We start from the raw sequence: 27,391 nt of genomic DNA, 5'->3' as shown, positions 1-27,391 counted from the left end.
CCAATTTAGACTCTGACCAGTCCACTCGGTCAAATATTCTTCCAAATTAATTTATCTGGCATAAATAATTATTTTTATTTCAATATCTCAATAATTATTCCAAAATGCCAAATATTTCATATCTTTAAAAATCATCGAACTCATTGATTAATTGACACGTGTATTTTGTAAATACACTCTATAATCTCATTAGCAATAATAATTATTTCATCAACTCAATAATTATTTCAATTGCTAATTAATTCGGTAATTAATTTTTCAGGGCGTTACAATTCTCCCCCTTTAACAATTGATTTCGTCCTCGAAATCGCATACAATCTGAGCACATCAGATAAAGATCTGAAAGAATCTGTACTGAATCTCATTGCAATAAAGAGATTCGGATATCTCTAACTCATATCTTGTTCTATCTTCCAAATGACTCATTCGATTCTTATCTAAGTCACCATACTGAAACAACTAGAATTGACTTGTTCTAGAACTAATTCTCTTTTCGGTACATAATCTGTATCTATCATCGATTTTCGATCAATCAAGTAGTTCAAAGTCTCATTCAATTCGGTCTCATCTCGCCCAAGTACAAATGAACGAATATTGTTCCAATATTAAAGTCTGAATCAAGACTTATTACTCTGACACATCTATCTCGTACTGTTCTGATTCTATTCGAAATCATAATCATTTCTCTGCCATCTCTGACCACATCAGGTCAAATCTGGCTCCACAACTGAGGCATTCCGAAACATCATTTCTGTACAAGATAATTTCGCATTTCTTAACGTATATCGCTTCTAAAAGAATCATCTCTAAACTCTTCTAATAATTGTTCAAATCAGAACAATCAACAAATCATGAATCTAGCCAACTAGTGCAAAAATCTAGCGCTACAACTCGTAGAATGTCCTCTCAAAAGATATGAGCAGTCTGTTCTGACTGTCGGACAGTCTGAAATTAGTTTATTGTACTTTGATGAGACGAGGAAAAATAGTTTCTTGAATATTTAATTCTGACCTAAATTTAGTCATCGGATCATATCAGTCTGTTAGTTGATAAGGAATCAACCAAAGATACTTTGAAAACCTCTAACGAGTCCATAATTCGATCTTCAATCAATCAATCTCAAACTAAACCCAATCCATAAGTTTAGAATTCAGAGGGAACTTATGCCAATCAAACAGTTCCTAACATCTCAACTCATATACTGAGTTAATCTCAAACAATTTGACCTTCCTCTAATGCCTTATAAGTCAATTTTGATCAATCAATCATTTTACATATCTCAAAATTCACTATCGGAAAGTTCTTTCTTCGATGTCATTTAGTGAGATCACATATTCATCTGCGAGTAACAATATGTTCTCGCAATCACGGAAAAGTCACAATCCAAAATAATTAAAAAATTCTTATCAATTCTTCCAATATCAATTCAGATATAATCAATCAAGGCAAAATCCAAATTCCACGATCTCTCGTCCGATCAAAATCGAAATCAAAATAGAATTAATCTCAACAAGTGTAAACAATACTCCGTGTACTCGTCTGTCTGCATTGGAACTTATTCGGTACCAGTTCCACTAATTCACTTATCTTCTTCTTATTCACTCTTTCTGTTCTCAGGTGTTAGCAATTCACGAAATCAAATTCGAATGCTACTAACGAGATTCAAAAATCTCTACTAACACTGAAATTTCAATCTTATTTCTGAATTCAAAATTATGCTCTTAGTCCATCAATGGAATTTTACCGCAAAAATTCCTTAAATTCCCGAACAATCATCACAAAATCCAAAGATCAAAAGATAAATCCGATATCACTGATTCATCGGGTGAATCCTGTCAATTGTTTCTATAACATCTGAAATGTTCTTTAAAAACCCAAATAGGAATCCGAAGGGTTCGCTAAACTAATTCAATATCATCACAAATCATCTATTCTAATCAACGGCAATTCTGATTCAAAATCTCACCCAAAATACCAAAAATCTGTACTATCATTAAACTAAAACTTTAGCTGTTTCAGTAGAACAATAAATTCTAATAGTGCTATCTGTCTCTATTAGTTACGAGCCAACAAAATTACATATACCGCATATATTCATCAATAATCAATGACTCTCCGAGTCAGAATCAAAATGATATCAAAGAGAATCTCTCAAATCACGACCATCAATAGAATGAATTCTGGACAATAATCTCTGCTAAGTGAAAACAACTCACTTACATCTCAATAAAAGGGGTGAATAAATCAAATTCTAAGGCTCCATGAATAAATTTTGCGAGCCAATCAATCAATATCAAATCAGGTGATCACCCGTCATTGGGTATGACATCATGCCCATCATCGAGACAAACCAAAATCATGGCTGTCAACGTGGCCTCACTCACGAGGAATCCGCACACAGTCATCGAAAAAGAGATACAATCTCATGGCATAATCCGATGTCAAAATAAAATCGAGATCACAAATGAATCAAATAATCAAATTTCACCCGAATCAATATCAATGTCCAGAACTAAAATTTGAAATATTAAGAATTTTCAATTTCCATGTTCATACTCGAATATCAATCGATACGAAAAGGTAATTCTCATCGAATTCAATGTTATGCGAATCAAGGATGCATAGCTACAATAGGATTCAAGTATTTTCAGATTAATCGAATGAAAGGCTCAACTGTAACTAAAATCGGTTGATAGGTGTGTTTTAGTTGCATATTTTAATGAAGTTTTACTGTCGTTTAGGATGCATTTATTTAGTTGATTTAAGTATTTTGTTTATATTTCATGCATCATGTCTACATAACATGCTCCCGGATTTATTGTGTAGAAAGAAACATTTTATTAAGAAAGTTTGGAGTGCAAAAGAATTGAATAAGAGAAGCAAATAAAGAAGATGGAAAAGTAGAGTGCTTCGTTAGAGCTGTTAACGAACAACTCTACCCAACAGCTCTAATGAATCTCCCTTTGAAGGAGTGCTATCGCTCTAACGAAGCGCCCTTGAAGGAGTGGCATCGCTCTAACGAAGGGCTCTTACTGTAGAAAAGGAATGAAAGAAAGGCTGATTCACATTGAAGATTTGGAGCACAATCGCGCTTGTGATTAGCGCATAGGAGAGCGCAAACGCGCAAGAAAGATGTTGTTTGCGCTTGAAGCAGCGCAATCGCGCTAGAGGATTGTGGTCTGCGCTGCTGTGTTATTGCTCAAGAGTAAAAGCTTCCGCTCGATCGGGTGTTCTTTACCGATCGAGCGGGCCACTTGAGATTTGCGGGACAGAAAGTTGGTGAAATTTGCTCGCTCGATCCGGCCAAGTCATCCGATCGAGCGAGCTATCGTACAGAATAAAAAAAATAGAATTTTGAGATTTTAAAATTTTATTTTGCGGGCTTTATTTTGTGGGATTTTCAATAAATATAAAAATAAATCTTTAGACGCATAAAAAGGGGGTAGAATGCAGAAAAGAGAGAGAGAGAACGAGAGATTGGAGATGGCTGAAGAACACAGAGAAAACATCTGGCGGCTAGGTTCTATCTTCTCTGTTCTTAGATTTTAATCTTTCTAGTTTTAGTACTTGGTTGAGGAAGACGAACTCTTGAGTTATTTTATTTGTGAGATTCAGTTTTCAATTGTTTAATTCCAAATTGCATATCAAGAGTTGTTTTGGATTTATTGTCATGCTTGTATGTGAGATTTTAGGATTGATCACCTTAGGATTTTGCTATACAATATATTGATAAATTAGAATTCAAATCCGTAATTGTTTGAATCATCTGATTTGTGAAGCAACTGCGTTTAATATTTTCTGTTGTTGAATTTGTTAAATCGTAGGAACAAAAATTGACTAGGCTAAATACATCCACTGGTGCATGTGTTGTCTAGATTCATGAGTTTCACTCATTTGAATGCTACCTTATATTTAAATCTAGATCGCTGGAATTTGGGTTGATTTATTGGTAAGGGTTAATCTAGAACTCTGGTGTCTAATTAACTAAGATTAAGGTGGAATAGTAATTAGATTTTCAATGGTGAATATTCAATGAAAATTAATTATTTTTAGAGAATCGATGATCGAGTGAATGATTTCAAGGGTGTAGTCGACCGATACCAAGTCTCGTTAATTTATTGATATTTCTTATTTTAATTCTGGCATAGTAATTATTAAAATCCAAAAATCCCCTTTTATTATTTTCAGTATTTTAAGAACACTATTTAAATTTCACTTTCCTCGTGGGAACGATCTCTACTCACACTACTGCATATTTTGTTATCTGATTTGAGTTGGGTAATTTGGGCGTGATATGACTTAGCGCTACCATCGGTATTATCCCAAAAGCACAGTAGTTTCTCCTAAACAAACTCTTAAATTCATAACTCTTCCACTCTTTCAATCACAATAACTCCTCGAATCAATTCAATGCTGGAATTTCATACATGTTCTCTTAAGACTCGATCAAATCATCATTTCGAAAGAACAATATCGAAACAATCAATAAATTCTCGATAATTTAATTTATTACCAAAATTTAATCATCTTAGATCCAATTAATCAGATACAATCTGTTCATTCGTATATCAATCTCATAATGCCATAATCTTAAACATCAACTCAGAATGGGCGTTTAGAAACATCTAGCTTTGATCTCAGAGTATTATACAACACTCTCTCAAAACTTACACCACATTCTTTACATCGAAAATTCAAGATCAATAGACTTCTTACCTCGAGGATTCTTACCAATCACTTCCATCACTGATCCAATCTGATTTCATTCTGAAATTCTTAAATTCTTAAGATTGAGTTTCTATCTCTATTCTGTATTGAGGTTCATCTGATATGAATGAATTCAATCATTGCTAAGAATTACATATAAACTCTTACCTCGGTCAATCTAAGCCACAATAAACTTCGAGTGATTTTTAATTCAATATCCTCAAGAACAGACATCATCTAATCATATTCTAGATCATTGCATTTTTCATCAATATTGATTCTCAGTTTCGAGAGCATATAATTATTTGCTCAATGGGGAGATACAATTAATAATGACAAATATATAACAATTCAGAATATCATAAATAAATCTCACCTGTAATCTAATCCTGCTCAACAATTCATAAACCTCAACTTCTTAACATAATCCTAATCCTCTGGAGCAAGCAGCCTTTCACCACAAATCAAATCTGATTTGCTAGCTATCTCAACAATATCGGCTTCACAATTATCTCAAATATTCACATAAGCACAATTCTCTGAATATTCTGAATATCAAAATTATCAACTCAGTTTCGATCATCCTCCAATCATCATACTCATGTAATCACATGAGCATTCAAATTCTCAATCTCGAATCGGTTCTGATTCTTTATTCATATCATGCATGCTTTAAAATCAATTCACATAATCATAGAGGCATATAATTCTGAATCACTAAAGCATGCTCGCATGTAATTCAGGTAATCAAACACTAAAATCAATCACAAGAAATAAATTCATTCGAACTCGATCTACCCCGCTCACTCACTTTTATTTTCATCCAAGAATCTTATCGCTCTGATACCACTTAATGTGAGGACCTCGGTTCTAATCGAAAGTAAATCATACAATAAACCAAGACAATAATAATCACTAAATATTTTTTTTAAAGGAACAATTCTCGCTCGACAATTAAAAGTTTAAACATGCTTTCAAATATACAAGTAGTTCAAAAAGCTATTCAACTTCTAAACCGACGCCTCACTTCTATTATTCGATCCCGAGCCATTCATGCCTTCTCTGAATAGCTCCTGCCCCATCTGTTACCATGCACACATACAAAGCAAAGCAACAACCGGATAACTTCGGTGAGAATAAAATCCCAGTATAAACGACGTAAACATGCAATATCAAATAATATATCAATATCATGATATAATGACAGCATATTCAATGCTAATAAGAATGAAATGCATGTATTTAAAACAGGGATATCAACTCTAATAAACGAAGGAATTTATGTTATTCTTTTGGGATCCTGAGGATGAATCACGTAATCAACTCACCGACTCTCCCGATCGAGGTGGTGTTACGTATCTCCATCCTCTAGACTTTGGTGCGACTATAAGGAGTATGCTGACACTAGGTGAACTTCTACAACCTAGGCCACTCGCTTATAGCCCCCCCAAAATGTCTAAAACAACTGGGCTATCTGCCCTCTGAAATCAAGAGTATAGGCTCAATATGAATGCATATAATGCAAATGCAATTGAACCAAATCAAAATCATACATATGTTTTCTTAGACATCAAAATATCATAGATGTCGTCTCATTCAACTCTTATATTCAAACTCATCAATATAATATTGAAAATCATTGAAGTAATTCAAATAAGCAACCTCATGCTTTTTAAATCGAATATATGCATCACTTACTTCAAACAATTTCAGATAGACAGACTCGTGTCTTTCAAATAATATCGAAAATCAATTAATTATCTAAATTCTCATTCAATATCAAATAATCAAATAAACATGCAAGTATGTGCTTTTAACGGGAACTCGAGAATCTCAAACTCGCTCGAGTATTCATTCCCTTCGAAATCAACATCAGCTCATACCTCAATTTTCCAAGTCTGGAAAAGCTCAAATCCCAAGACTGCTGATTTCTGCCTCTAATATCTTCAACTGTCTTCCGATCTGCGAAAATCACATAATATACAAAATTCAACCTTGGTCAACTCTTGTCAAACTTTGACCGATAAATTTGCAAACTTTATTGCGTTCTCACTGTTTCACGGCTTTGAATCTCGACTCGAAACTTGGATATTTAGATCTATCACATCGAGACAATAAAAAATGGGTAACACATCGATGGACGGTGGTTCGTCGGAGAAGACGATGATGACGCGGCGGTCCGACGGCAACGATGCAAAACTTCTCCAAAAATTATGAAATTTTCAAGATATGTAGAGCTCGACGAGACGATTCCAACCATCTAAGTCAAGCCCGGAACGGAGTTCCGACGCGCCGTAGATCGGAGAAAAACAAGGCGGCGGCGATAGACCTTCCGAGCTCCGATCTACGCCATTTCTGCACCAAAATGCTCCCATGAGCTAAGGAAATGCTCCCCACAACTCAAAGAATCGATTACTAGTTTTAGAACCAACAAAAACGAGCTCGAATTGCGAAATTTCAAACGAAGAAGACGATGAATAGTACCTTCACGAATTCCGACTGTTCTTTGTCAATTTCCCGGAAATCCAACTGTCGGATCTTTGATTTTTTGGCACCAATAGATTCGTCTCGATCTTTGATACTAAGTGACCGGTCGGATTTTTGATCAGAGCTCCGACGAACGGTCGGCGACGGAAAACGTGAGATGTGCTACAGTACCGGTCGAGAATTCAAAAATTGGGAAATAATTCTTTACTCTGTATTTTATTTTCTGATGTTTTTGTGCGTGTTTTTCTATTTATAGTAATCCGATATTTCTCAATAATTATTCCAAAATGCAAAATATTCCAGATCTTTAAAAATCATCAAACTCATTGATTAATTGACACGTGTATTTTGTAAATACACTCTATAATCTCATTAGAAATAATAATTATTTCATCAACTCAATAATTATTTTAATTGCTAATTAATTCGGTAATTAATTTTTCGGGGCGTTACACATTTCTCATCTGAGAATTTTTGGATGTATGGTGTATGTGCCTATTGCACCACCTCAACGATAAAAAATGGGTTCTCAAAGAAAGATCGGTATTTATATTGGTTATGATAGTCCATCGATCATTAGATATCTTGAGCCTCAAATAGGCGATGTGTTTACAACCCATTTTGCTGATTGTAATTTTAATGAAGAAATCTTTCCAATGTTAGGGGAGAAAAGAAACACATCGAAAAAAAAATCACATGGTATGTACCATCATTGTTACATTTGGATCCAAGGACCAAACAATGTGAGAAAAGATGTACAGCAAATTGTGCATTTGCAAGGAATAGCAAATCAAATGCCAGATGCATTTGCAGACACAAAAGGGGTAACAAAATCATATATACCTATTGTAAATGCCTCTGCTCGAATTGAAATGCCAAAGAAACTGATAAGTGTATTTTATACACTACATTTATGTATGATTTTAATTGTTAATTATTTGTTTCGAGTAGATTTATGTGGGTGTTTTGTTGTTTTTGTGGTTGTAGAGAATTATTGAATTTATTTGAAAAAAGAGAAGAAAAATAAGAAGTTGAGAAGGGAAAAGAATAAAATGGAGAAAAGAAGAAAGAACAGGAAAAGAAAAGAAATCGAGATGGGCTTTTCTTAGTGGGCCTCTTGTTAGCGCTTCATATAGAGCTAAAGAAGAGAAGATGAAGTGCTAACGCGCTGTAAAGATTTGAGATTCAACGAGACTAAGGCGCGCCCGCGCCTGATGGAGGAGCGTCTGCCCCGGCTATTTCTCAGTGTTTTAATTATACCGGGAAGGAAACCTTAATATTTTATTGGGCTTTTTGTTGTGCTTTTTATTGTGATTTTTATTGTACACTATAAAAGAGATTTCTGGAATCTTTTGGAAGGGGGCAGCCGCCACAACACATACGTACATCAGAGAAGGATTTCTAGAGCTTGATCGTGCGAATTTTCTGAAGAAAATCTGGAGCTTTAATTGAAGAACGAGGACGGAGATCGATCGACCGGACACGACATCGCATCGACGGATTTGTTTTCTTTATTTTATTTATTAAATTCTGATTTGATGTTGAATTTTTTGAACATGTTTTGTTTTATTCAGAATTTTATTATGAACTAATTTTTATAGTATAGAGGTCGGATGGAACCTGGTGTAGACACTTTCATGAATTTTTGATTTTATTGAATTGAGTTTCTTCTAGATTAATTGTTTTTCTAAAATTGATTGTCTTTTCAATTATCTGATCAATAATTGATTTGTTATATTTATTTGAAATCTGGCACTCGGGAGAAGAGATTTTGAATAGGACAATTAGAAAATACACTGTTAATTATTTATATATCTCGGGAGAGTGTATAATTTTAACAGAGTTTTTAAAAAGAACATTTTTTTGTGATAGATCACTGCAAGTAGATTCTTAATAGGGATATTGAAATTGAATTGTAGTTGATAAAAATTATTTGTTGCTCGGGAGAGGGAAATAATACAATTAAGTGTTCTTGGCTATTAATTGACTGGAATTCATGAAATTAAATTAATTAGGATTGATTGTTGTTGAAACCAGGTGAAATCTAAACCTCTAGACCAATTTTTTTCTCTGATTGATATTTATTTCTAAAAGTTGTGTGCGTGCTATAAAAACTCATTGATTATTTATTTTATTCTGAAAAATTTTCAATTACTGATTTTCAAGATAAAGTTTGGACTGTTTTAATTACAAGCACTGAATATTTTCATTTTACTCTCTGTGGGATCGATACTTAATTTTTCAATATATTAAAACTTGGCACTCGTACGCTTGCGAGCATTTTTCACAACAAGTTTTTGGTGCCATTGCTGGGGAGTAAGTTTTGATTATTTTTTAGTCTTGTTACCAATTAGTCTAGATTTTAATTTAGAGTTTTTTTATTTTAGTTTAATTTACTAATTGATTTCTTCTTATTTTTAATTGCAGTCTATGCGACGATCTCAAAGTGCGAATTCTTTACTATTTGATCCGGAGATCGAGCGCACTTCACGTGATTTAAGAAGAATTAGAAGAGAAGACGTCAATAACATGGCTGAACAGAATGTGAATCAAGCTCCCTTGGTGCCAATCAGAGATCACTTCAGGACGACGATCCAGACTCACTATTTTGGAATCGCTCAAGGAACTATCAATGCCAACAATTTTGAACTGAAGCCGGCCTTGATCAACATGGTTCAACAGAACAAATTTAATGGGAGTGCCACTGCTGATCCTCACCTACACCTATGCACCTTCTTGAAGATAACCGATACGGTAAAAATTAATGGTGTGTCTGAGGATATTATATGCTTACGCTTGTTTCCTTTTTCTCTCAAGGATCAAGCCAGAAGTTGGTTGCAATCACTGCCGCTTCGAAGCATCACTACTTGGGTGGGGATGGCAGAAAAATTTCTTGCAAAATATTTTCCTCCTGTCAAATCCACCCAACTGAAGATTGAAATCATCAGCTTCAGGCAGATGGACACTGAACAGCTCTACGAGGCGTGGGAAAGGTACAAAGAATTACTTAGACGTTGTGCTAACCACAATTTTGCAGATTGGGAACAGATCGAGTGGTTTTACAACGGACTGAATGCGCCTACAAGGATGAATGTGGATTCTGCTTTTGGAGGTACTATTTTTGCAAAGGACCCCGTTCAAGCCTATGATATGCTGAAACAGATGACGATCAATAGTTTTCAATGGCCATCTGAGCGTATGGAAGTCAAGAAGCCAGTTGAAATTTATGCAGTGGATCCTCTCACATCTATCAATTCCCAATTATCTGCACTGACTACACAGGTAGCTTCTTTGAATAAGCTTAATGTTACAGATTCAACTGGAGTTGAAAGATCACATACCCCAGAGCAAGTTAATTTTATCAATCCTATTGGCTAACGAGGATATGGAGGCTATAGAGGTAATTCTGTTCCCAATATTTATCACCCTAGTTTGTGGAATAATGAAAAAATTTCATATGCTAATGATAGTTGTGTTTTGTTTGCATATTTTGTTGTTATTTTGTTAGTAGTTTGCATGCATTTATTTGTTTTTGTTCATTTTTTATCTTAGTTTTGTCTTTTGCATGCACTTACATTCAGAACATACTCCCGAGTTTAATGTGTAGGAGATATCAAGATGATGAAAGAAAAGCAGAATGTTGGTGAATTTTCATGCGCTCGATCCCACAAACTCATACGATCGAGCGCGTCATCTGGATTATGAAGGCAGTAGGTGTGGCATTTTTCATGCGCTCGATCGCACTAACTCACGCGATCGAGCGCGACTAGGAAATTTCAAAATAGTGAGATCGCATATTTTCATGTGCTCGAGCGGACGTACTCATGCGCTCGAGCGTGCTAGCCTGTTCGGGAAGAATTTTGTAATTTTGAAAACTCTTTTATTTTGGACACTAGGCTTTATTAGGCTTTTAATTCCATTTTTGAGGGATTATTATCAGAATTTTGGAGATCTCTAAGGTGGCTAGGTTTTGTTTTTTCAATTTTCTCTCCAGTTTTCTTCTCTTCTTTTGAATTTTTCTTGAGTTTTCATGAATCGTTGTAGTTAAACTTTTATACTTGGTTGAGGGAGAAGAAACCTTGATATAATTTATTCATGAGATTTGATTTACAGTGTTTAATCTTTATTAAGTATCAATATTTGATCTGTTTTATTTCATGTTTGTATGCGAGAATTTAGGATAGGCCATCTTAGGATTTTGTTTTGCAAATGATAGCAAAATTAGAATTCAAATCCGTAATTGTTTGAATAAACTAATTTGCGAAGCAACTACGAGTGATATTTTCTGCTGTTGAATTTATTAATTCGTAGGATCAACTATTTACTAGGCTAAATACAACCGCTGATTTGTGTTGTCTAGGTTCGCCAGTTTTACTAGTTTGAATGCTACCGTAAATTTAAATCTAGATCGCTGGAATCAGGGTTAATTTATTGGTAAGGGTTAATTTAGAATGTTGTTTTCTAATTAACTAAAATTAAGGTGAAACAGGAATTTGATTTTCAATGACGAATATTTAATAGGATTAATTATTTTTAGGAAATCGATGATTGAATGAATGAATATCAAGAGTGTAGTCGACCGATATCAAGTCTCGTCTTTTATTGATTTCTCCAGTTTAATTTTCAATTCTGCATTATACTGATAATATTTTTCTTTAGTTTCTTTAAATTTTCAGTACTTAATCTCAAACCTCAAAACCCCCTTTTGTTTATTTAGAACATACTAAATTTACCTTTTCTCGTGGGAACGATCCCTACTCACACTACTACATTTTTCGTGGTTATCTAATTGAGTTGGGTAATTTGGGCGTGACGCGACTTGGCGCTACCAAATTTTGGCGTCGTTGCCCGGGAACGGTGTTTAATTTATTGTGTTCTTTTTTATTTTTGTTTTATTTTGTTTAATCTCACTCTCCCCTCTTTTCTTTGTTTCTAGTTCTTTCTCGTTCATGCTTTCAGGTGACTTTGCTGAAGAAGACTTTTTCTACGACCCGGAGATTGAAAGGACTTTATACAGGCGAAGGAGAGAACTTCGCAGACAACAGCAAGGGGAAGCTATTCAAGCGGCTTTTTCAGAAGAAGAAATGGCTGCTAATGCTAATCTGAGTCTAAGACAATTGGGCACTCCTGATCCCAATCAACAACCTTTATGCATTACATTTCCTACATTAGAAAATATTGCTATATTTGAGCTTAAGTCTGGATTAATTCACTTATTACCTGCTTTTCATGGTCTTGCAGGTGAGGACCCGAATAAACAATTGATAGAATTCTATGTGGTTTGCATGAGCATGAAACCCCATGGAGTGGCAGAGGAGCAAATTCAGCTGAGGGCCTTTCCTTTCTCTTTGAAGAGTGCTGCTAAGGATTGGATATATTACTTTCCCTTTGGTTCTATCACAACTTGGACGGAGATGAAAAGAATCTTTCTGGATAAGTATTTTTTGGCCTCTAGAGATGCGAACATCCGGAAGGAAATCTATGGAATCAAGCAATACTCAGGGGAATCACTGCATGAATATTGGGAGCGGTTCAAGAAGCTTTGTGCTAGTTGTCCGCAACACCAGATAAGTGAAAATCAGTTAATTCAATTATGCTATGAAGGTTTGTTGCCTCATGACAGGAGTATGCTAGATGCGGCAAGTGGAGGTGTTTTCATGGATAAAACACCGGTGCAAGAGAGGAACTTAATTGAGAATATGGCTGCCAATTCTCAACAATTTGGCACCATCAGGAATGAACATGTACTGAAAAATAACAACGAGGTAAATGTCTCTTCCCTTGAGAAACAATTAATTGAATTGATGACTCTTGTGCGTCAGATGGCTGTAGGGAATGGACAAACCGCAAAATCATGTGTGATTTGTGCTGCAGTGGGACACGCTACTGATATGTGTCCCACACTTCAAGAAGAATTGGTTGAACAGGTCAATGCTACTGGAGGATTTCCTGGACCACCACAGCGGAAATATGATCCTTATTCCAACACATACAATCCTGGTTGGAAGGATCATCCCAATCTGAGATATGGGAACTCTCAAGCAAATAAATCGGGGCCTCAAGCATTACCGCACAATCAAGAATATAGGCCATTGTATCCTCCACAGCAGCAGCGTCCTCAAATTCCAAATCCAGGTGAGTTTCTTGAAAATATTGTTAAGGATCTTGCTACTAACACTGTAGCTTTTCAACAGGAAACCAGAGCAAGTATTCAAAACTTGAATACCCAGATGGGACAGCTTGCCACCGCCATCAATAAGTTGGAAGCACAACATTCCAACGCTTTGCCATCACAAACAATTCAAAACCCAAGAGAAAACGCAAGTGCTATTACTCTAAGGAATGGGAAGGAGTTGAAGATCAAGGAAAAAGAAGTGGATACTTCAACCAAGGAGAAACCGCAAGAAGAGCCGAAGTCGTCTGATAGAGAAGCATCCAAGGAAGAAGCGCCAAGAGGTAAGTTTCCTCCACTTTTTGAATATAAGCCTGTTGCCCCCTTTCCCTTAGCACTTTAGGAGTCTAGAAAAGATGAAGGGATAAAGGATATTTATGAGACTTTTCATAGATGTGAGGTGAATATTCCATTGCTAGATGCTATTAAGCAGGTACCTTGATACACGAAGTTCTTGAAGGAATTATTCACAGCAAAGAGGAAACAAACATTGATGGGTTGTCAAAAAGTGGAGCTTGGTGATAACGTATCTGCTGTGATCCAACGAAAATTGCCCGCAAAATGCAAGGATCCAGGTATGTTTTCTATCCCATGTACTATAGGTAATGTTAGACTTGAGAAGACCATGTTAGATCTAGGAGCATCAATTAATGTTATGTCATATTCTATCTATGCATCCTTGAAACTTGGTCCATTGAATAAAACTGGAATTGTTATTCAGTTAGCTGATAGGTCTAATGCATATCCTAGGGGAATAGTGGAAGACGTGTTAGTGCAAGTAAATGACTTGGTATTTCCTGCAGATTTTTATGTGCTAGACATGAAAAATGGTGATCATAATAGTCCTATTTTGTTAGGCAGACCATTCTTGAAAACTTCCATGACTAAAATTGATGTTCACAGTGGCACACTCATTATGGAATTTTATGGCGAGGTTGTGAAATTTAATATTTATGATGCCATGAAATTTTCTGACAGTGATGATTGCGTATTTTTTGTTGATATTGTGGATTACTTGGCACAAGATTATTGTGAGCATGCAGGAAAAGATGATCTAGAGGTGGATCTCATTGCACCCATTCAGCAGGATGAGGGGAGTGGATTCAGCGAAGAAGTGAAGGAGATTGAGGAAATTCTGAATAGTTCGCCTGAACTACCTCAGTCAGGTAATATATCATATATATCATTACCAATCTCTAACACTCGGCGCCTTCCATCTGTTTTGCAGACACCAGTGGTCGAACTCAAGACACTTCCAAAACATCTCAAGTATTTTTTTCCTTGGAGAAGGAGAGACATTATCAGTCATCATCTCCAACAGTTTGGAAGCCGACCAAGAGGGAACAGTTAGTCAAAGTATTGCAAGAGCACAAAACTGCTATTGGGTGGACTATAGCAGACATTAAGAGAATTAGCCCCTCCACATGCATGCACCGAATTTTGATGGAGGAAGGAGCGAATCCCTCACGTCAACCGCAAAGAAATTTGAATACACCGATGATGGAGGTGGTCAAGGCTTAAATTTTGAAACTACTTGAAGTTGGGGTCATCTACCCAATTTCTGGCAGTCAGTGGGTCAGTCCGATCCAAGTGGTACCCAAGAAAACCGGAATTACTGTGGTGAAGAATAAAGATGACGAGATGGTTCCCACCCGTATTCAAAATGGGTGGAGGGTTTGTATTGATTATAGGAAGCTGAATGCCGGAACCCGAAAGAACCACTTTTCTTTACCCTTTATTGATCAAATGATTGAACGTTTAGCATGTCACCCTTATTATTGTTTTCTTGATGGGTATTCTGGTTATTTTCAGATTTATATTGCGCCAGAGGATAAGGAAAAGACGACATTCACTTGCGCGTTTGGCACCTTAGCATATCGACGAATGCCTTTTGGACTCTGCAATGCACCGGCCACTTTCCAACGGTGTATGGTTAGTATATTTTCAGATTTCATTGAGCATATTTTAGAAGTTTTTATGGATGATTTTACTGTCTATGGTGATTCATTCGAAAACTGTCTGTCTAACCTTGCTCTTGTCCTTAAGAGGTGTGTCGAAACCAACTTGGTCTTAAATTCTGAAAAATGTCAGTTTATGGTCGGGCAAGGTGTTGTGTTAGGTCATGTTGTTTCATGAAAGGGAATAGAGGTAGATAAGGCTAAAATTGATATTATTAAGTCTCTACCTTATTCCACATGTGTGCGGGAAGTGCGTTCTTTTCTTGGCCATGAAGGTTTTTACAGGAGGTACATTCAGGACATCGCCAAGATCGCATCCCCCATGTGCAAATTGTTGCAAAACGATATCCCGTTTGAGTTTGATGAACCATGCAAAACATCTTTTGGCAAACTCAAAGACTCATTGACATCTGCACCAATAATTCAACCACCGGACTGGAGCAAACCCTTCGAGATCATGTGTGATGCCAGTGACTATGCAGTTGGCGCGGTTTTAGGCCAAAAAGTTGGGAAAACATCACATGCTATATACTACGCTTCGCGTATCCTTAACGATGCCCAATGGAACTACTCCACCACTGAAAAGGAGCTTTTAGATGTTGTTTTAGCATTAGAAAAATTTCGCTCTTATTTACGTGGTGCTAAAGTCATTGTTTACTCTGATCATGCAGCTCTTCGTTTTTTGATGGCAAAGAAGGAGGCAAAACCAAGGCTGATAAGATGGATACTACTTTTGAGCAAATTTGATGTGGAAATTAAAGACAAAAGAGGGACCGAGAATCGAGTTGCTGACCATTTGAGTCGCCTAGTTCATGTCGATGAGGAGCTGAATTTGCGAGAAGAATTTCCTGATGAGCAACTATTTTCAGCAAGCGCCGAATTATCCTGGTACGCAAATATTGTTAATTATTTAGTGACTAAAGGGTTTCCTTCTGAATTTTCTAAGGCGCAAAGGGACAAAGTGTGGAGCGATGCAAAGTATTATGTGTGGGATGATCCATACTTGTGGAAATACTGCGCTGATCAAGTTATACGTCGATGTGTACCCACGAGCGAGGTAATCCCTATCCTCACGTTTTGTCATTCTCATGCGTGTGGTGGCCACTTTGGAGCAAAAAGGACCGCAAGAAAGGTGTTGGACAGCGGATTTTACTGGCCATCCTTATTTCGAGACGCTTACATTTTTTGTAAGTCGTGCACTCAATGACAGAAGACAGGTAATATCTTACAGCATAATGAGATGCCTCAACAACCCATATTAGTTTGTGAAATATTTGATGTATGGGGCATCGACTTCATGGGGCCTTTCCCAAGTTCGTATGGATTTATTTATATATTACTTTCTGTGGACTATGTCTCGAAATGGGTGGAAGCAAAGGCCACCCGTACTGACGATTCTAAAGTTGTTGCATAATTTATCAAGCACAATCTGTTCTCTAGGTTTTGGATCCCACGAGCCATCATCAGTGATAGAGGAATGCATTTCTGCAACCGAACTGTTATCAGTCTGCTGAAAAAGTATCATGTGACGCACATGATCTCAACTGCATACCATCCATAATCCAACGGTCAAGCTGAAGTATCGAACAGAGAAATAAATTCCATCCTAGAAAAGACCGTGAATCCAACAAGGAAGGACTGGAGCTTGCGTTTGGATGATGCTTTGTGGGCGTATAGAACCGCATTCAAGACGCCGATTGGAATGTCTCCATATCGGTTGATATTTGGAAAACCATGCCATCTGCCAGTGGAATTGGAGCATAGAGCCTATTGGGATATCAAAAACTTTAACATGCAGATGGATGAGAGTGGAGAGAACCGAAAGCTGCAGTTGCAAGAATTGGAAGAGATCCGCAATGATGCTTATGCCAGCTCCAAGATTTACAAAGAAAAAATAAAGGCCTTTTACGACAAGATGATCTCTAGACAGAACTTCGAAGTCGGTCAGAAAGTTTTGCTTTATCATTCACGACTTCGGTTGTTTTCAGGTAAGTTACGTTCACGTTGGAATGGATTCTCTCCAATTTTCTTCTCTTCTTTTGAATTTTTCTTCAGTTGTCATGAATCGTTGTAGCTAAAATTTTATACTTGGTTGAGGGAGACAAAACCTTGATATAATTTATTCATGAGATTTGATTTGCAGTGTTTAATCTTTATTAAGTATCAATATTTGATCTGTTTTATTTCATGTTTGTATGCGAGATTTTAGGATTGGCCATCTTAGGATTTTGTTTTGCAAATGATAGCTAAATTAGAATTCAAATCCGTAATTGTTTGAATAAACTAATTTGCGAAGCAACTACGTGTGATATTTTTTGCTGTTGAATTTATTAATTCGTAGGACCAACTATTAACTAGGCTAAATACAACCGCTGGTGTTTGTGTTGTCTAGGTTTGCACTTTTACTAGTTTGAATGCTACCGTAAATTTAAATCTAGATCACTGGAATCCGGGTTAATTTATTGGTAAGGTTTAATTTAGAATTGTTTTCTAATTAACTAAAATTAAGGTGAAACAAGAATTTGATTTTCAATGACTAATATTTAATGGGATTAATTATTTTTAGAAAATCGATGATTGAATGAATGAATATCAAGGGTGTAGTCGACCGATACCAAGTCTCGTCTCTTATTGATTTTTCTAGTTTAATTTTCAATTCTGCATGATAGTGATAATATGTTTCTTTAGTTGCTTTAAATTTTCAGTAGTTAATCTCAAACCTCAAAACCCCCTTTTGTTTATTTAGAACACACTAAATTTATCTTTCCTCGTGGGAACAATTCCTACTCACATTACTACATTTTTCGTGGTTATCTAATTGAGTTGGGTAATTTGGGTGTGATGCGACTTAGCGCTACCAGCTAACAATAATAATAAGGGTGATGGTAAGTTGTTTTTGGAGGATGTGGTTAGTACCTTTGTGCAGGAATCAAGTAAGAGGATGGCGAGGGCTGAGACTCATCTAGATAGCTTGAAGAAACACATGGCCAACATGGGTGCTGTATTTCAATCCATGGAGACTAGCATTGGGCAGTTAGCGAATGCCCTGAAAGATAATAACAGAGGTCAGTTTCCGAGAAACACTGAGGTAAATCCAAAGGAGCAGTGTAATGCCATAGAGTTGAGGAGTGGGAAAGAAGTTGGAGTCCAGGAACATGCAGCTGATGTAGAGAAAGAGGAAGCGGTCGAAGAGAAGGAGCCTGAACTTAAAGAGAAACCGATTTACAAGCCTTCTCTTCCATATCCCCAAAGGTTCAAGAAGAAAGCATTCGATGAGCAGTTCTCCAAATTCTTGGAAATTTTCAAGAAAATTCATATCAACATCCCCTTTGCTGATGCTTTGGAGCAAATGCTGAACTATGCAAAGTTCATCAAGGAGGTGATGTCCAAGAAGAGAAGGCTGCTAGAGAATAAAGTTGTGAATTTGACTGAACAATGCAGTGTCGTGCTTTAAAAGAAAATGCCACAAAAGCTGAAAGATCCAGGGAGTTTTACTATTCCTTGTTTTATTGGTGGTTCTCATTTTACTACTGCACTTTGTGATTTAGGGGTCATCATTAATTAAATGTCATTATTTATTTACAGGGCCTTGGAGTTGGGAGAGATGAAATCGACCATGATTTCATTGCAGCTGGCGGATCGGAGCATTAAATAGCCACTAGGAATTATTGAAGATGTGCTAGTCAAGGTGGATAAATTCATCTTCCCAACGGATTTTGTGATCTTGGACATAGAAGCGGATCATGGAGCTTCAATGATTTTTGGGAGACCATTTTTGGCCACTGCGGATACCAAGATCGAAGTCAAAAAGGGTGAATTATCGATGGGTGTGGAAGGCGAGAGAGTGATTTTTAACTTATTTATGAAGACACCTACTCCACCCTTCAAGGAATTATACTTAATTGAGCTAGTTGAGAAGTTGGAAGCGCCAAATTTACCAACGAAAAAAGCCACGAAGAACAAGAAAGCGAAATTTGAAAGGCGGTTCGTGAAATTTATTTGGTGAGTGAAAGAAAAAGGGAAGACTTAGAACCGGTAAAAGTCGGGCTGACGACTTTAAACCAAGCGCTACTTGGGAGGCAACCCAAGCATTTTCTTTTATATTTTTTATTTGCTTTTATTTTAAGTTTAATTAATTATTGTTATTTATTTATTTATTTTTAGTATTTTTTTAATCAATTTTTGAATTCTAATTCTTGTCAATTTTAAAATTTTTCGGGAAAAAACTCAAATTAAAGCAAGCAGCGCACCCGCTCCATTAATTTTAGCGCCCGCGCAGCTCCTGGAATAAATTGGCGTTGAAATGCGAGCAAATGGCGCGCCCGCCTCCTCAACGCCAACCAGTTCCATTCGCCCGCACTTCTCTTGAGCGCCCACGCCTCCTCAACGCATTGAAGCTTACCTATTCTGCGCATCACAGAGCGCAATCGCGCATATTCCTTCCTCATTAGCACTACTAATCTGCGCCACATCTAGCGCAAACGCGCCTTCCTAGCAACCTTCTTCTTGCGCCAACCAGCTCCCAAGTGCGCATGCTCATGCGCGAACGCGCAATCCTACCACAGCTGCTGCAAATCTTGCACAAACGAAGCCACCGTCAGCACTTCCCATAGAGCAAACATGCACGCATACCATCAGCGCATCACCCAGCGCAAATCACCCCCTTCATCTTGCGCAATCGCGCGTCCCAATTCCCATCTGCGCAGCTGCCTTGTGCTATCGCGCCTCCACCATGCACCAAACACCACTCCATTAGCGCTAGGAGGAAGAGCTGTCGCGCTCAATGAAGGGAGCCAACCAACAGCGCACCATGCTCGAGCTAACCAGCTGCAAACTCCATGCGCAATTCAAACTCCTCAGTTGCAAAACACCATGCACGATAGTGCTTATCAGCAGCGCAAGATCTTGTGCTAACAGCCTCTCCAAGGCTTTTATTCCATGCACCGTCAATCAATGAAGGGCGCAACTCATAATCACATTCGCGCTTCTTCCCGTAAATATTAAATTCCATATATTTTTTCCATTGTTTTGGGCTTCACTTTTTCATATTTGACCATGTGAATTTTTTTTTTTTAGGATTAAAATGCATTTATGTGGTGCTTTATTCATTTCTCCGATGCTCCTGCTGAAGTGAGTTCTTTCTATGGCACTAGTGATGAAGATGGAGTTGATCATGATGATAACGAGTCGAGTACTGATGCTCGGTGTCGAAGGCATGAGTCTCTTGTTCTTTTCTTGTTTTTTAATCATTAGGGACAATGATTATAATAAGTTTGGGGGGAGTCAATCATTTTTGTGCAATGATTTAGTTGTTTGTTTAGTTGTGAGATTGTGTTTATGTTGAGGGGATTAGTTTGAGTGGACTTTATTGTTCTTCATAGATTAAAATTTGTTGTGTTAGTTGAAATTTTGAGTTTAAAAGAAGTCGAGAAAGAATTGGATGCATGGCTAAAAAAAAAAATTGTGCTACAACTGAAATCAATGATTTTCTACCTATCTGACAAATATTTTTGAGAAAATGAAACCAATTGAATGAACAATTTCCTATATACTCTGTGATTAATACTTGAATCTGATTTTTGAAATATACAAACATAGAGATGATTGAGGCATTGTTTGAATTTTTGGGCCTGATTTCTATTGAAAAAAAAAATTTATCCTTAGTTGTCCATTTGAGCCTACACGTATATTAGTACATTGAGGTACAAAAATAATCTAAAATTGTTGTGAAAATCATCGTTTACTGCTGATGATTATTCTTTTCTGCATTGATTGATATTTGTATGAATTAATTGTGGATTGAGACTTGTCTAGAACTAGTTCGGACACTCTTCGAGGCGAAATACGGGCATAACTGTGATTAGGAATGATTTAGACAATTTTTTTGAATTCGTTTGAGCCTTTCAAGCTACCTATTAATATATTTTATCCTTAGTACCTTGTTTGAGCTTTATTGAAAATCGAATAGCATGCGTGTAAACGTGTGATAAAACCCCAATTCGTCATTATTTAAAGGTCCTACATTGACTACCTGAATAGCCTATACACTAATTCCTACCTTTAAGGGAGTAATTTGAATGCTAAAATGTTATATGCTCCTAGTTTTTATTTGTGAATATGGAATGGTGTGGTAGAAGATTTGAAAAGAAAAAAAAAATAAATCAAGATGGTGGTAGTTAAAAAGAAAGAGGTAGTAAAAAAAAGAAGTTGAAAAGAGGTTTGAAAGAGATGAAAAAGTTGTGAAAAAAAAGTGTGAAATTGTGAATGAAAATAAGTTGAAATTAGAATTAAGCATGAACATGTATTACTCCTTATTTTGAATTCTTATTCCTTCATTTGTAGTCATGAGCCAGGCCTTATATTATAAGTTGATTAAGTCCTATTGATTGAGTCTCAGTTTCCCAATATACTAGTGGAGAAAAGTTGCGAAAATTTAGCCTATGGACTGTTGATTGATACTTTTAATGATTATGAATTTTGATCGAAACACGCACACACTATTATTCTTGGTATTTACCTAATTGTGATTGTTTTTGATTTTATATCCTATATTTGATCCTATGCTACCTTGAAAAGTCCTCATGATCTATGAATGTTTGAATTGAACTTGGATAAGGGTGTTTTGAACGTGAGTTGCACAGATTGTGAGTTTATGCGGTTATTTTGGTTATGATTAAAATTTTCAAGTGTTAGGAGGTTGGATGAGATTGGATTTGATTTTTTTTTGAAATTATTTCTGAGGCCAGTTGTAGCGACCCTACCCGGATCCGCTACCTAATCAGAGTTAAGAGCATAATTAAACATGCATAAAATTAATCGCTGCGGAAGACTTAAATAAAAACAGACCGGCAGAATACAACCGATTAAATAAATTCGATTTATACAACCAAATCGAATAAATAGTCTAAAGGCAAAACCTACAGCTAATCCTGCTGTCTTCACTGGTCACTAGCTACTCCAAGCTCCTGGTGCTCAATCCTGCACCTACACCTGCCCCGTCGAATGGGGTGTCCAGATACACAGAAAAGACTGGACGTGAGCTCTAAGCTCAATACGAAAGCACTGGGTAAAACATACAAATATGATGCATGCAAATGATAGGGTATCCATATCTGGGATAACTGTATATAACTGCTCAGTAATGGCGCCTAGGATATGAGTGGTACAACCCGGGGAGCAAACCCTGCGTACACTGCTCATTCCTACAGGACGTGGACCATGTCCCCCAGATGCTAACTACCCATGACCCATCAGTCACTGAGCACTAGACATCAACAGTCCAGACAGGGCTGAGCGACCCTACGTGGCTCATCTCACAATATGGACAGGCACAATATGATATTCACATGTTGCATAATAAATGACATAAAAAATGCAACATATAAACATGCAAAACCCACTGGCAATCTCAGTCTGTACTTGCGTACCTTACTACAGGCAGTTCCTAGCAGTCCCACTCTAGGTTCCAAGCCTATCATCAACTCTACAATGCAAATATCCATGCATCATTATTTAAGCTCTAAAAGTCTTAACTAAGCTATTGCATACTCCTAAATAATTTAAGGAGACCATAGCTATACCTGCATCCACAATTGCCTCAAAAATAGGCCACAGCTCCGCCTCGACGCCTGGATCGCTATGCCACTTCCGGATTCCTAATAGGATGCCTAGAACTCCCTAGATCTGAGTTAGAAGGCTTAGGAATCAGAGAGAAGAGAGGGAAAGGTGCACTTGAAAATGAAATCTCGGCCCCCTATTTATAGATGGAGTTCGGAGCCTCCGAACCCGGTTCGGAACGTCCGAACACGATCGGATCCTCCAATCCCATCTTCGGAGCATCCGATCGCCCCAATATTACGTCAACCATGATGTCACCTTGCTGACATAAGCAATGACGTCTGCCCTGGTCCCGATCGGATCGTCCGATCTTGCCGACGGAGCTTCCGATCCACTTCGGAGCCTCCGATCCTGAGTTCGGATCCTCCGATCCAGTTCGGAGCCTCCTGACTTAGTTCGGAGCTTCCGAACCCTCCGGATCCGCGGGACCTTCCCGGCTATTTTGAGTGTCCTGAATCCATTTCTGGACTCCGTTAACTCTTTTGGAGTTTCCTTAATCATGTTTTACTTAATCTAAACATGATTACACGATTAATATACTCATTAATCGCTAATTTTGGATACGGGTCACTACATTCTCCCCCCCTTAAAAGATTTCATCCTCAAAATCTAAGGTAATACCTTGAGAACGTACAAGAAACCCTTGTTCGAGTGTCTGGTCGAAATATCCTTCAACACACTCAGACTCCCGTCGAATTCTCTGCAAGCTCCATTAATGCTGAACCGCATTAACATTTTCCCAGCTGAAAATTATTGCGCTACTGGTCGACAATCGAACTTCCCTTGCGCTAGCGTATCGTATCACTGACACTTCTTTCACTCGGAACACGATCTTCCTGACCACGAAGGATACAATACCCGCTTGATCAAGATTATCCTTAAAGGAAATCTTATACTGACGAGGACCAAGTCATAACTTGACTGGCTTACGACAATCATCGAATCACTAATCAAATTAACCATCTAATGGTTCCACAAGTTCTCGGTGCTCAACACCTCTAGTTAGGAAATACTTTTCCCAACACTGTGCCGACACAACAAAACTCAAATTTCTCCCCAAGAGAATCTAGTTGTTCAAGTCTATACTTCAACGTAACTTCTCGCAATGTTCCCTAAACTGGTTACCCTCCCCACTCTCCCCGAAGCGCAACCGGCCTCCCAAGGAATACTGGGAACTTAAATCATCATGTCTAGTACATTCTGCTGTCGACGTTTCTTAGCATAACCTCAACACTGTGCCCTGATGATAACTATCATCATTTGCAATTCATGACGCTACGTCATCTCCTAGTCATTGGCCTGCGAAATCATGCATACATTGCAATGGAAGTCATCACGCCTCTGATGATCTACATCATCTCGACCATAGGTTATTCACCTCATGAATTCAATCGATAAACGTCCTCCTGATAGTTATACATACTCGCAATCACTGTACACACATCAAGACTAAGGCAAGCTCTCACCAATATGCTCGACTGGGACATTCCACAGTGCACAGACATGTGGAAACGCTTCCTATTCCGTCTCAAAACTCGACAGTCATTGCACCTGGTATAACTCAACTCAGAGTCTCTAATAATACCATCAGTTCATACCAACCTCCCAAGTTTGAACATACTGATCCTGGAACTAAATCTCAACGGATTCTCAATAGTCAAATCGCTCCCTTACCGAACGCATCAGTCTCAGCACTGAACGATCTAATTCGTCGATTCCCTAGTCAATCCTGGGAAATACTTGTGCTCGAAGTAACTTGCCACACAATGCGTCTCTGATTGTCGTTTATTGCTACAACGCAATATCTTTGACAAACAGTCTGCATAGATGTGATTCACTAACTCGAAAGAACAACTCGATCCGTCACGATCTTGTGAAATCTTCGACCCCAAAGGCAAACCTCGTTGGCTACTAAGTCGATCCTTGACTATCTCAGTCACATATCGCACATCACTCGCTGGAAGATTAGTGACACAACCTGCTGGATCTCGAGGATCATATCCTAGCTAATGTCACACAGATCAGACAACTGATGTTTCCTTGCTAATGTCCACTAGCATTTCTAACTACTCGTCGGATCCAACCACAACGGTACACATAGATGCTCTCACTTAACCAAAATGTCCGGTCAACAATCTTCACTATTGTTGTTCAATGGAAAACTCTCACATGAAACAACAACATGATCCTTTCCTGAACTATTGCTATTACTAAGCAATTGATTGGATCAATATCAGCTTCTTTCTTAACAAGAATTCACTATACTGGAAACTACCAACTCACTTGCTTGTCTCCACTGTCAAGTTAGCACCTAACTTGATTATACAAGTCTACTTGCAATCGTTCCCGATTACAGTAATCCCAGAAGATTCATCTCTGACGATCATTGAGACTAAATAACTCAAATCTCCAATTTCTCTGAGATGGTATTCAGTACTCATCCCATAAGCATTTACTCGACAAAATACTATCCCAAGTATTTCTTAATTGCTACATCCTGATCAACCCTGATTGGCTCAACCAATCGAATTCGTAAATCTACTTAAGCTCGCACTTATCAGATCAGACCACCACTGATCATCCAACCTACATGGCTTGGTCAATAACTATGACTCAACTGTCACAAAGAACCATTTCCAAACGGTGTCAGATCACAGTACATAAGTAGTTTACTTAGCACAAGTCCTGCGCCTTTTCAGCACTACTAACCGCTGCTTCGTATCCTGAACTTAGTCATCCTAACTCTGACAGAGTTACCTAATAACCACTAGTAGTCACTAGCACAGATCCCGTGCCACCTTAGCACTACTAATCGTTGTCTTGTTCACCCAAGGCAAACATCAAGATAAATTAAGCCAATTTCCATCCCATGGAAAATCCTACGCTCAATCTTTGAAAATATCAGACAGTACTTAGCGCAACCACTGGACTCACTATCCTTGCCTCGTTCATTCAGAATGAACATCACGGCTCGTCAAGTCCAAGAAGAATAACTAAAGAATCCCAAAGATTCCCAACATTCCCGGACATGCTCCTGATTATATGCCTCGCTAAGATTGTGCAACAAATTAAGACTAAGGTAGCTTACCATGTTAACTCACCTGGACAACCACCAAGGTTTCACGGTCATAGGCCATGCTTCCCTCACATCTCAGATAGCTCTTGTGCAATCCTCAACGTCTGATATAATCCAATACTGATGAAGTCAATCATCAAGGAGTAGTCCTCACATTTGAGTCGAAGTCTTAGAACAACATCCTATCCAAGTTCTTGAATAATTCCTATCACAAGAAAATTCTAACCACAACTCTGATGACAACCCCTAGTCATCGCTGGTAGAAATCCGTCCACCTACTAGATTCACACTTCTAGCAGTAACCCAAAGGTTAAAATCTAACTGCTCAGAGTACACACTTGTCAAAAAAAATCCCTCCAAAGACTGGTTCCCATTGCAGAATACTCAACCTATATCTCTGGCACACCAGACGATATCGAACCATCGATATCAAACCTGATATCTAATCCAAGGTCATACCTCGTCGTGACTGTCACCAAATCTCTAGACTGAGTAGTCTTCCCACCGCCATCTCCTGAAGCACAAAGGCTCCCAGGTAACCTCTGAAGTACAAAGACTCCCAGAGTAATGCTGACATAGGGTCGCGCCCCATCACGTCTAGTCATGGTCATACTCCACAACTCTCGGCATATACTGGACCTTGTATCTCGATGAAAAACCCATCATCACAAGCCTCAACCTAACGAACGTCAAACAGCCTGTTCTAAGGAAACAACCTAGAACAAAGTTCAAATGTTCTAAACCGAACAATACCCTTAATGCCTCTAGATGAGTCCACTCATCGCTGGCACTAACATAGTCCACTGACTAACTAGGTAAATCCTAGGAAAACGCTTAGACTAACCACAAGTCAAACAGTCACAGTCGGCCCACTCAAATCACATGAGCTGCAATAGTTGAACACTAATCAACTAAAACAATGTCAATCCTAGCAAAATCACTCGCAATCATTCACGAATTGCTGGATAAAAACATGTATCATTGCTTCCATTTATGTACAATTTCTCAATTACAATCCCATGTAATATATACAGTATTCAAAATACAATGAAATGTACAATCGAACTTGAAATGATACAACCAAATTATGATGATTCATTACAACTGAAATACTGTTTACAACTACAATGATATAGTATTAAAATCATCGTACTAATCTTCATTTCTTGAGCATGAAGCTTCTAATCGACACACGCATCGATACAAGCATACTCCCGACCAAGTCTCTCTACATGTCCTCCTACGAAGAACTCCGGAGAAATGGCACGTGATAGCTAACCAGCTATGTTCTGCGTCAGTCGATGTCAGTCGACCCCTCCTGCTCGCGATCTACCATCAGCATTCTTCTTGTATTCATATCATGCTTTTGAACAT

Source organism: Henckelia pumila, chromosome 2 (assembly GCF_033568475.1).
Source record: "Henckelia pumila isolate YLH828 chromosome 2, ASM3356847v2, whole genome shotgun sequence".
Classification (NCBI taxonomy): Eukaryota; Viridiplantae; Streptophyta; class Magnoliopsida; order Lamiales; family Gesneriaceae; genus Henckelia; species Henckelia pumila.
Note: the sequence above shows the minus strand (reverse complement) of the source record.